Source organism: Paroedura picta, chromosome 1, assembly GCF_049243985.1.
Source record: "Paroedura picta isolate Pp20150507F chromosome 1, Ppicta_v3.0, whole genome shotgun sequence".
NCBI lineage: Eukaryota > Metazoa > Chordata > Lepidosauria > Squamata > Gekkonidae > Paroedura > Paroedura picta.
This window is the reverse complement of record NC_135369.1, coordinates 85,288,574-85,301,309: the sequence shown is the minus strand read 5'-3', so window position 1 is coordinate 85,301,309 and position 12,736 is coordinate 85,288,574. Positions and strand designations below refer to the sequence as shown.

The following is a 12,736-nucleotide window of genomic DNA, read 5'->3' as shown; positions in this document are numbered from 1 at the left end:
GAGATACGTGTTTCATAAATGAAACAGGCAAACACAGGGATTGTTTTTTACTCAAAAAATAAGCAAAAGGAATTGATTCCTAGGAATGAAAGCAACTGATTTACCAGGGAATCCCCCAAACACCCAATAAATGTATTTAATCTTGTGCATAACTAAGGTTTTTCGGAGGAATAACATAAGGGTGGGGGGTATTTTTATACAAAATAGCTACTTTTTGTGTATATAGCACTCTTAGGAGATGAATTATCTTACTTGCCAGTAAATAAGGTAGTCTTTCAGCATTCCCTAACCCCCAATATGGCCAGCTTAACAGCCAAGCATGGCTATGATCCATCTCTCACTCCTTGTTTCCTCTAGTACCCTGTCCTAGCTCTGGGGATCACAAGCAGGCATGCTGGGCTTCCCCATCCCATTCCCCATCTCCCCTACCACCATCAATCTTTTGTGGTGGCACAGACTGAGTGAATAGCCTCAGATGTCCCAGGCAACAGAGTCCTGGGTGTAAGCTGCACGGAGCTTTTATTCCAATCCCAGGTTGATTCAGTCCCTGCCATCTACACAGAATGCGATTTCCATTTTGATTTTGTCCGATTTAAAATCTCCCTTTGCAAGAAACATGATTGATCCGGAGTGACCCTACCTTTTCCCCACGATATTTAGGAGTGGAAATAACCCTCAATACTTTCAGAATTGGATTGAGAAAACATATTTGCTGTGGTAGAGAAGCCCTGATTGGTCAGGGCTGACTCCCATGGTAGAGAAGCGCCCCCCGCTGTGAGCTTTTCTTAAATGGAAAGCACTAATTTTCTCTCCCCAGAACCTGCAGAAGCAGTAACTTCTATGGGTAGAGGTTTGCCTCATGGTTTTTTCTCTCCCTCCTTCGTTGTCTTCAATCCTCTCCCCCCCCCCTCAAGAAAAGAAAAGAAAAAAAAAGAAAAAGAAAAGACAGACAGACAGACAGACTTGGGCTTGGCTCCCCCCTCCCCTTCTGAGCCTCCCTAACCTCGTGCAGAACACTTTTCTGTTTCAATAGGGAGGTGGGGGGTGAGGAAGACCAAGTTGAAATCAATCTGGATTCAGCAGGATCCACACCGGAAAAAAACAAAGTAAGTGCAGAATCAGCCCTGGCTCAGGAGGAGGGGATGAACCTAGCTCTCCCAGATCCTCTCCTGCATTTCACACAAAAGCAGTGGGGCTGAGGGGAAGGCCTGGCAGATAGGCTGTTTCTAAAACCACCAAGGGTTTTTTTTTTTTGTCCTCCTGTGACCCCTTTTCATTCACGGGCTAAGAACAGGTGTGGGGAAGATTGTCACACCTGTTCAGGTGTGTGGTGGTGCCCCTTTTTCATTTTGCTTTCCACTCACTTCTGAGGTTGGGACGTCTTTTCCCTCAGAGTGGCAAGCACAAGACAGCCCAGTTGCCTCCCAATCCATGTGGGTCCTCCTCCTTCTCTTCTCTCTCCTGCCATCTCTGTACCTTCATCCCTTTTTCTGCCTTCACTGCCATTCCCAATATTTTACCTTAGTCTCATGCTCCACCTCCCTAGAAATTTCCTTTCTGTTCTTTGACCACAGCTTTGACCACATACACCTCACTGCTTCTGCCTGCTTACCCACTACTCCCTGTAGACTCCTGTCTTCCCTCTCTGGACAGTATGTTTAACACTCCTGAAGGCCTATTAAGATTAGGATCAGAACATATTTCTACTCCCTTTAATTTTTTAAAATATCAATTCCGAGGAAGAATTCTGAACTCAAAAGATAGCACACATTTTTGTGTCATTTTGGTTAGCCATAGTAACAGCTATTTATTTTTTTTAATAAACTACTGAATAACTAAAATAATGCATCTTCAACCTGACCTATTACTGGCTTTTGTGTTAAATCATTTTTGAGAGAGAAGTATCATAAGTTCATTTAGGCACATTAAGATAGCGCAGCAACATTCCTAAATCAGAAACAAAGCTTTGAGCATCAGTTGCACTTATTTGTACATCAGAAGACATTTTTTCCTCCACAAAGTTTAAATTTGCAGTTCTCCAAGCTCCAAGTTTCTGTTTATTTCAAGCTTGTGTTGAAACAGCTTAATGGACCTTGGTTCTTGATGACTAGACATGAAATCCAAACAGTTCTGTTGTAGAGTTGCTATATCTGGCCTGATTTCCCTTTGTGTGCTTTGTTCCCAGCTCAGTTTCTCAGCTCTTCCTTTATATGCTGTTATGTTATTAAAACCCAAGACCCAATTTTGAAAGCTTTAATTTTGCGTGCTTTTATTAAAGTATATACAGCCTGTCGGATGACAACTGTCACTCAAATACTGAACACCAGTGCAAAATCTAGCCATTTTGTGTATATTTTAGGAATATAAAATAAATAACAATATAAATGGTACAAAAAGTAAAAATAAACAGAGATGCTCAAAGAAGCCTTTGGGTAAATTGCAGAATCTAATCTATTATAGAGAGATATGCTGCAGTGCAGGAGATAATTTATATTTGTAATGGAATAAATGCATTTTGAAATATAAATTAGTAACCAAAAATCTGTTTGATGAGCATGTTAGGTATGCATGACCTAGACAAAAGCTATACAGTGCCCTCTACTGACACACTGGAGTGGATTTGTTTAGGGTGGGTTTCTGTCCATAGTTTAACTTGTTAAGAAAGAAATCTAATTGCAGCATAATAGGAAAGTCATGAGTATCCACAACCAATATACACATGTTCCTGTTATTTTAGGGAACACTGTTGGAATGTTTGTTTGATCAAACATGCTGGGCCTTATCAAATTTGATACCCTTGGTGACAATCAAAATACTGCTCCAATAAAACTGTATAAATTGCCAATTTAGTCAAGGTGCTGAAAGCTTGCAATCCGGGGAATAACTATCCAATGATAGATACAAGTCTTCACTGTCAACGTGTGGCAAATCTAGGCCTGGATTTCCATGATGGGCATTCCAATCCCAGAGAGTGGAAACGCTGTCATAAAAATTCATTACTGATTGCATCTCAACCAACATTTGGAAGATTTTCTTCTGTCTATTTTATCTTATCTTCCTAGCCTAGCCTAAAATGTGATTCATGCTTCTGACAACATACTGAAGGTTCCAAAGACTTACTGGTGGAATCTAATTTCTTTAAAGAAATGTCAGTACATTCTTCAGTTCAGTTCAATATCATCATCAGAGTAAATAAAAAACAATTGTATGTACTGGGTTCCAGTGGGCTGGCAGGGGGACATTTATGAGCCTCCCATAGCCCCGCCCCTCCAGATGGCACACGAAGGCTTCATCAGAAGGAGGCTCCCTTCCCCATGTCCTCTTATTAAGAGAGCCCAGGTGGCCAGGGAAACTTACTGGCAGTAGGGCAGCTCCTCTTCCAACCAGCAAACCTCTGGCACTGGCAGGATGTTGGAGGTGGAGAGCAGACCCCTTATTAAGTTTTCCTGGCTGAGGCCCATTCCCCGGGCAAGGGCAGAGGATTTTCCTGGGCACCCTGGGTCCCAGAGGGCCATCGGGGGGCTGTTTCTGAAGCTCCTGGTTTCCCCCACCTCCAGAAGGCTTGCAGATGCTGCCACGCCTCCCCCCATGTTCTCTGAGTTGAAAGAGGCCACAGCAACTTACTGGCAGCCGTACATGCTCTGAGGCCAGCTCCTCTTCCAACCAGCAAACTTCTGAAACCAGCAGGAAGTTGGAGGTGGATAAATTACCTCTTGTTAAGCCCTTCCTGGCTGAGGGCTGCCTCCTGACTGGGTCTAAACTACCTGGGTGGGCCATTTCTGGGTAAGGGCCAATCAGGCAGTGGGTGGCTTGTCAGTTTGGGCTTTATAAGGTTTACTGATTGATATACAGCAGCAATGCATTGTCTAAAGTTCTGTACAAAATGAGTCTTTTTCTTCACAACATCTAATCTGCCAGTGCCAAATATGAAAGCCTTTCATATAAAAATCAAATTATAAATACATATACATGTTTGAAGAGCCTCTTGTGGTGCAGAGTGGTAAGGCAGCGACATGCTGTCTGACTCTATGATGAGGCTGGGAGTTCGATCCCAGCAGCCAGCTCAAGGTTAACTCAGCCTTCCATCCTTCCGAGGTCGGTAAAATGAGTACCCAGCTTGCTGGGGGGTAAATGGTAATGACTGGGGAAGGCACTGGCAAACCAACCCGTATTGAGTCTGCCATGAAAACGCTGGAGGGCATCACCCCAAGGGTCAGACATGACTCGGTGCTTGCAAAGGGGATACCTTTACCTTTTTATACATGTTTACCTGTGACTTTATGACACACTGCTGCTGATATATTTGAAAGTTTGACATGAATTCTGCATGCCTTTCCCCATTCCAGATCAAAAACAACTGTATGGCAAGAGCCATTGTGATTGGTCTCATCCACATGGTGCTAAATCTTTTAAATTGTGCAGCTGCAGTGTGTGTCGTATATGCAGCTCTCATGCTGATGTCTTAAGGTCACTTCACTCAATTCTCCATACCATTTTACATTTCCCTCTCAAAACCTCTCCATTATCTATTTCCACGTTTAAATCACTACAACAGAACCAAGAGGTCGATCATAAATAATTTGTAAAACCACTCCTAGATTGCATTGTTTCACACTGCAGGTGAAAGACGACATGTTGGAATGCTTCCTCGTGAAACAGCTTCATCTTAACTCTGCTCCCAAGTATCACAAGAAACTCTCTGATGAAAGTTTCTTGCAGTTCTCATTTTAGCTGAAAACAACATTTGAAACATTCAGTTTTCAGAATAAACTGTGTGCCTCCTGGCCTTGAAAAAAAATTGCTGATGTAATTCTTTGGAAAAAGGGTGATCCTGATCTTATTGTAGACAATGATAAATGTTCTAACAATGGGTGTCACGGACTTAACCGTGCCACCATTTGGCGGGGTGGAGGGCGGGAGAGGGAAGTGGTGATGTGGGCGGCCGCAATACGGGTCGCTTGGGGTGTGCTACAGCGGCAGCATGCACGGAAGAGGAGGCAGAGCTGGGAGTATCCTTTTAGGATGCCGTTTCATTCCTTCCCGCCTCTTTACCGGAGCGTGGGCAAGCAACCCACCCACTCTCCCAGTTTTGTTGGGTTTTATAGCTAATGTTGTATTTGTCACAGCGTATTTTGCACAAGAATGTGGGCCTATTTTGAAGGGAGCCAGTGTGCGATCGGCCTGCCTGCGGCGAGTGGGGCCTCCTTAAGGGGGGGGGTGGTAACGAGCCGCAAGCAGACCCAGCAGGGTAGGCTTGTGAGCTCGTTCATGACCAGATGGCTCTGGAGGTAACCAAGGAGGTTCGCGCCCTTTGGCCCTCCATAGGGGTCATCTCCCAAGTTCTAGGCTAACCCAAGGAGATGACCCGTATCCCAGCGGGGTTATTGATGGGCTCCTTCTGTGGGTTTGTACGTAGCGTGCAGTTAGCGGACTGCCTAGTTTAGGCTCATACCCTTGTTGCCCCAACCCTCTGTGTGAAGTTGTGTATTATTAAAGCTGTGGCCATTTTATGCCAACGAATTGTGTAGCGTCTTCCCTCTCCAAAACCGGCCTCCTACCTGCCAATTGCAAGTGTTTGGGATTATACAGTAGATACTAAATTTAACTGTAATTAATTTTCACCTGTTAAAATATGTCACATGATGATATCAGCCATTTAACATTGAACATTTTAACATAACAGAATGGGAAAGCAGGAAGAATATACCATTACTTGGCTGTCTAGTGTCTCTAGAAGGCAGATATATTTCTTTCAAAACTATGCCTTTGCCTTGAGAGCTCTAAAGGCAGTTGTTTGTTAACAGGCGTTTGCTGCCACCATGTGGCAATACTTTATTTATTCTAAATTTCCAGCTATCCAGTTTAATAGGCAGTAGGAAATAGAAAAACTAATTGCAACATATTCTCTTTTTTGTTTTTGACAATCTGTTGTTTCAGGTAGTTTGACTTGGGGGATTTTAAACTGTACGGATTTTGCTATTTGTTAACCACTGCAAACCAGCTAATGGGAGCAGCGGTATAAAAATCAAATCAATAATAATAATAATAATAATAATAATAATAATAATAATAACAACAATAACAATAACAATAACAACAACAACAACATAACCATTAAAATTATTTTATTGCAGTATTCCTGAATAATTATCCATGAAATCTACCATTATATAATAAAATATGCAATATTGCTGGGTTTTTTACTCAGCATGGCTATGACATTTCCCAAACTATAGATCAAAACTGGCTGATTATGCAGGGTGGGACTACTAAAGAGAAAGTAATTTTATAATCAGTTTTCAGTTCCCCTGGGGGGGAAGATAAGGCATAAATGAAGATAAATAAATAATTGATCATAAAAGACAGTTTGCAAAAGAACTCTAAATGATTGACCTTTAAAGGGTTTATCTTACTACTTTGAACCTTCAGAGTTGTTGGCCAGTTTAGTGTAGTAGTTAGGAGCGTGGACTTCTAATCTGACGAGCTGGGTTTGATTCTGCACTCCCCCACATGCAGCCAGCTAGGTGACCTTGGGCTGGCCATGGCACTGATAGAGCTGTTCTGACTAAGTAGTGATATCAGGGCTTTCTCAGCCTCACCTACCTCACAGAGTGTCTGTTGTGCGGAGAGGAAAGGGAAGGTGACTGTAAGCCGCTTTGAGACTCTTTCAGGGAAAGAAAAGTGGCATATAACAACCAACTCTTCTTCTATATGATAATCCTTGTCCATGGTTCCTCTATATATTTGTGAAACAGCCTGGGAGGTGGGATGTGTCCGGCTGTCCAAGTTAGAATAGGGCCAATCAGGGTGCAGCCAGCTGATTGGCCCTGCCCCTGCAGCTCCCACCCTCCCTCCCTGGACTCTTTGCTCTCAGACTCGCCTTAATGCCTGGAGCCAGCAGCAGGTAAGGGGAGAGGGCCCTGGGCAAAGGGTTGTGGTGGAGGGCTTGCTAACGAGGGCCTCCCAGCCTGCTAGGCTGGGCCTGCTAATGAGGACCTCCTGGCCTGCTGACTGCCTACTAAGGAACTCTGTCCCGGGACTGCTAATGAGCTGGCCAGCCCCCGCCCACCTCACTTGATCCAGCTGCAAGCTGCGGCCCAAAGCCTCCTTATGCTGCCTAGCCGGGGGCCAGGGGAGGGGTTCCTTTCAAGGCCCGTTCTTAGGAACGGGCTTTGAAGCTAGTCTGATTATAATAAGGGGCCTTTGAAGAATCCTGCTGGGGCAGAAGGAGAGAAAACCATTTAGAAATGTCCTCTTCTGATATACATTTTTTTTTAGATTTTATAAACTTTCAGCGGCATAGCCATGGCAATTTCCTCTGTTGTTTTACCTTAATCCTAATCATGTCACACACACACTTTTTTCTGGTTAACAATCAGCTTTGTATTCCGGCCTCCCCCCCCCCCCAAAAAAAAAAAAATGGATGAGAAATCTCCCTTGTTCCTCTGGGTGGCCTGGCTTTGCTGCTGTTGCAAATGGCACTGGCAAATAAGAAATCAGAGTGACAGTTCAGCTGGAGCAGACCAGGACAGGAGCTAAAATTAGTCTACCCCCACCTCCAGCCCCACCCCCCCGGGAAATGACAACCAGCAAATCCATGTGACCTACTCCTGCCTGCTGGACCAAGGAGGAAGAAGAGTGGCCAATGTGGTGTACTGGTTAAGAGGCCTCTAATCTGGAGAAACAGGTTTGATTCCCCACTTCTCCACATGCAGCAAGCTGGGTGATCTTGGGCCAGTAACAGTTCTCTCAGAGCTCTCCCCACCTCACCTACATCACAAGGTGTCTGTTGTATGGAGAGGAAGGGTAGGCAATTGTAAGCTGCTTTGAAACTCCTTTTGGTAGTAAAAGTGGGATACAAAAAACAGCTCTTCTTCAGCTCTTCGTATCCTGTATACCCTCTACCTCTGATACAAAATACATAATGACCCTATTGGCTAATAATTATCATAGAAGACTAATTATTGCATAACTAATCATCCTGCTTAATGTCTCTAGTAATCTTATTAGTTTACTTGTTTTACCAGCACCTGTGAATTTTAACAGCAATTTGATCTGCAGATATTAGGGGGGAGGGACAAAACTTGTGAGACCATGGAATAAGAATTATCTGCTGGGTAAAGCCACAAGAGAAGGCCAAGATATCCTTCCCCCACCAGTCAACTGGTACGTGCTACAGAAGAGTGTTATAAAATTATTTCTCCTAGTATCCTTGTTACAATCAGGGCTCTCTCAAGTCTTGAGGTCAGAACTGACAGATACCAGCACAATTTTTTTAAAAAAAAATACAAACACATACACAATTAATGCAATTGAAGCTTTGCATCCCAGAGGCCTTTACCAATGCTGAAGTGATGAAGCAAGACAATTATGTTTAATTATCTATTTATTTTTACACTTCTATTCTGACCTTCCTTGGAGGCTCAGAATGAATTACATTTTAAAAACATACAGATTTAAGAACTTAATGTACCCAGCATCACATCCTTCACAAAAAGGGGTGGTGATAGTGGTGGTGATAGGCAGAATAATAATCCCAAAGATGTAGGTTGGGCTAGATAGGGAGGCCAGCAATTATTTTTATGTTATTGAGGGGCTTCCATCATAGGCCCAGCAGAATAATTCTGTTTTGCATGTTCTATGGAACTGTTTAATTTCTTTGTGGATGCTGAGCAAATTTTGCTCACATGATATTATTATTCTTGGGGAGACATACTAGGAGAGGTGATCCTAGACAGTTTAGGACTTTGAAAGCCAAAACCAAACTGTGAATTTGATCCGGTCTTCAATCTTGAGCCCATGCAGCTGGGGGAGCACATATATGTGCTTTCTATTGGGTCTCAAAAAGGACCCACACTGCAGCATTCCAGACCAGTTGAAGTTTCTGGAGCAATTTCAAGGGCAGCCCAGAATAGATCAAGTGACAGTAGTCCAACCTGGAGGTGACTGTAGCATGGGTCACAGTGGCCAGGTAGGGTGCTAGTTGTCATGCCTGGCAAAGGTGGTGAAATACCTAACAGGCAACATTGATGACCTGGAACTACATAGAGGTATTCAGGATCACACCCACGCTGTTGACTGACACCAAAGCTGTTAATTGGACACTGTCAAGGTCCAGCAACTGATTATCCCATCTGGAGCGTGCATACCTAGCCAGAGGACCTCTGTCTTAGCTGGATTTCTCTTCAGCTGACTCTGCACCAGCCAATTTACCACAGCCTCCAGACATCTGGCCAAGGAATCTGGGGGTTCAGGAGGATGGCCATTCATCAACAGATACAGCTGGGTGTCATCAGCATATTGATGACATCCTAGCCTAACACTCTGAACCAGCTGGGAGAAGAAGTATACAGAGTTATTAAACAGCTTTGGAATAAGAATAATTCCCTGTTGCACCCTACATGCCAGGGCATGCTGTTGGGAGGTTCTCTCCCCAACTCCACTCTCTGTCTTGAAGAAAGGATTGCAGCCATTTGAGGGCAGTACTTGGAATCCCCATGTCGGCTGTGTTGAATGCTGCTGTTAGGTCTAAAAACAACAGTGCTGATCCACCTGGATCCAGATGTCTTGGAAGATTGTCTGTGAGGCTGACCAAAGCTGTCTCCACACCATGGCTAGGCCAGAAGTCGCACTGGAATGGATCAAGAGCTCATGTTTTGTCCAGGAAACAACAGTGCATCCAGGAAACAGCACAACAGAGCTCCAAAGCTGGCCAAGCCCCACCAGCTGCATTGCAATTGCATCAGCATCAGCATCAGGACCCCAGGCTGCCTGAGCTCTGTTGGTTCTGAACTAGGTTCAGAACTGCAGTTCACACCCTGAGCACTTCTTGGAGGGACCAACCCTCCTGGGGGTCCACACAGTCTTGGCTGCGCCAGCGTCAGGACAACTGAAGAATTCTCTCTCTGAAAGAATGCATTTTAAAGTTGCCTAGTTCTTGTATGTATGGAGGCAGCACAGAGTCATAGAATCACAGAATAATAGAGTTGGAAGGGACCTTATGAGTCATCTAGTCCAGCCCTCTGCATTATGCAGGACACTCACAACCCTATCGCTCATCTACTGTAATGTTGCTACCCTGTCCACTGGAATACCAGGGAATTTCCTGAGCCTGCCTCTGCTTTGCATGCACAAAAACAGTATTTCCAAGTGCTAAAGGGAAACTGGTTGGCCTGGCCTGAGAGTTCCTGTTCTCTCAGACTAGCATGCATGCATTACCACTCTCCTCTCTCCCAAAATTTGGATCACAGACATCATTATTTATTTATTTATTATATTTACTAGATATTAAGCCCGCTGTGGCCAAAATACAGCGGGCCCTAGCATGATGGGTGGGTGAAGGGATGGGGCGAAGGAAGGAGGAAAGGGAGAAAGAGAGACAGAGAGAAAGACATAAAGAAAGGGAGGAAGATAGAGACAGAAGAAGAGGGAGAGAAACAGGTAGTGAGAAAAAGGCAGATAGGAGAGAGGAAGGAAGGAAGGAAGGGAAGGACAAAGAGGATGCTGGGAGGAAGGGAAAGACAAAGGGAATGCTGGGAGGAAGGCAGGAACGGAGTCAGGTAGGTGGCCTGAAAGGAGACTTTGTGGCCTACTGCCAGGCCCAGGGGCAGGCGAGCCTGCCGCAGGGCCCAGCAGAAGGCTCCGGATGGGGGCGGGAAAGCTTTGCGGCCTACTGCCGGGCCCAGGGGCAGGCAAGCCTGCCCCAGGGCCCAGCAAAAGACTCCCTGGGTGAGGGGAAGCCGGACAGAGGACTTACCGCTGGGGAAGGCTTCTTCCTCTGAGCAGCGACCCCCCTGGCTGGGCCAGGCAAGGCCGGGCCAACCAGCCAATGGGGAGCCGCCCTTTGCACGGCTCCCCATTGGCTGCTTGGCCCTCGAGTCACACTCGGAGGGCCCAATGAGGAGCTGCTTCGCGGCTCCTCATTGGGCCCTCCGAGTTTTTATCCCGGACAGAGTCCGTCCTATCTCCTCCCCTTTAGTCTTTACTCCTCCCCTTTAGTCTCCTCCCCTCTAGTCCTTACCACTGGGGAAGGCTTCTTCCTCTGAGCGGTGACCCCCCGGCCGGGCCAGGCAAGACTGGGCCAACCAGCCAATGGGGAGCCGCCCTTTGCGCGGCTCCCCATTGGCTGCTTGGCCCTCAAGTGAGTTTTTATCCTGGACAGAGCCCGCCCTATCTCCTCCCCTTTAGTCCTTACTCCTTTATTTTTTCCACTCCGCAAAAGCGGTTAAAGATATACCTCCCTCCCCGGAGGCTCCTAGCGATTCCTAGCTTGTACATTACAGAAAAATTCAGATTACAACTCTGCATACACTTAGGTGGGACTATGCTCTGGTGAAATCTATTAAGAAACACTTGTAAATTAATGTGCACATGAAAACAACATGACAATACAAATGAAGGACAAAGCAAGGGGTTTGTAATTATACCCACAAATCCTCAGAGAGCAAAAAGATTTTCACTGTGTGCTGCCTGTTTATGCAGCAAATTAGCAAGAGAAACCTGTCAAGAAACAGCCTTCACAGTCTGCAGAGTCAAATCATCAGCCATAGCTGAATGATGTCTCTGTCATTTAAAGTCACCTTGACGAGTGAGAACAGAAGCTTGCTTTTCTATGCCATTCTGTGTTACCAAACTTAAAAGAATGTCTGTTTCCATTTTTTTAAACTACCATATGTGTAGGATACCTTTCTAATAATCTGAAGAATACTGTGATGCTAATACTGTCAGAGATCAAAGCATATCTGATACCATAAAAGTATATTCACAATAAAATGCCTATATACAGTACGAGGTAGTCTGAAACTGGATATTGATGGGGATGACTGAATAAAGGAAGTATATCAGCTAGAGTGAAGTATTCCTGTATACCTGAGGCCAGACACATTTGCATTTTACAGTATTTAAGAACCTGCTCTGGCAATGTGCATAAAGACAAACAAATTAATCATGAGGGTTTCAACAGAAATCTTTCCAAGGTGATCCATTTTATATTATAAAGTCACCTGCTATCACTCATGGTGAAACTGCAGTATTTTGTTTGTTTTCTGTGTGGCTGCATGCAAAAGTGACAGAGAATAGGAAGTATCCCTAGGGAAGAAATATTGCCAAATGCATAAGCAATGTTGCAGATAAACATAAAACAGCTGTCTCTATCATGTCCTGCTTGTGGATTACTTGATACATCTGTCTGACTGCTTGGGAATGGGAGGCAGAATGCTTATTGAGATGGATCTTTGATTTGATATTATTATTAAAGTTGGTATTTCATCCTGCTTCCAAGGAGGTCATGATGGAATGTATGAAGCTATCACATCTTATTATAACCCCATTATTATTAGGCTGCAAGATAGCAATTTCTCGGTTCATGACTCTATGTAGTAGAAGAAGAAGAGTTGGTTCTTATATGCCGCTTTTCCCTACCCGAAGGAGGCTCAAAGCGGCTTACAGTCGCCTTCCCATTCCTCTCCCCACAACAGACACCCTGTGGGGTGGGTGAGGCTGAGAGAGCCCTGATATCACTGCCCGGTAAGAACAGTTTTATCAGTGCCGGGGCGAGCCCAAGATCACCCAGCTGGTTGCATGTGGGGGGGGGGGGGAGCGCAGAAGTGAACCTGGCATGCCAGATTAGAAGTCCGCACTCCTAACCACTACACCAAACTGGCTCTACTATACTGTAGCACATTGCTTTTCATTGGCTAAGTTACTACTTATGTTCATGTTGTGTTATGCAGTTAAA

At 44.8% G+C, this 12,736-nt stretch overlaps 1 protein-coding gene across 3 annotated transcripts in view; it reads right to left on the bottom strand.

The window, feature by feature from the left end:
• The window catches only part of PCNX2 (pecanex 2), a 158,989-nt gene that overhangs the window by 124,609 nt on the left and 21,644 nt on the right, over positions 1-12,736 (bottom strand). The gene's annotated exons all lie outside the window — the stretch shown is intronic.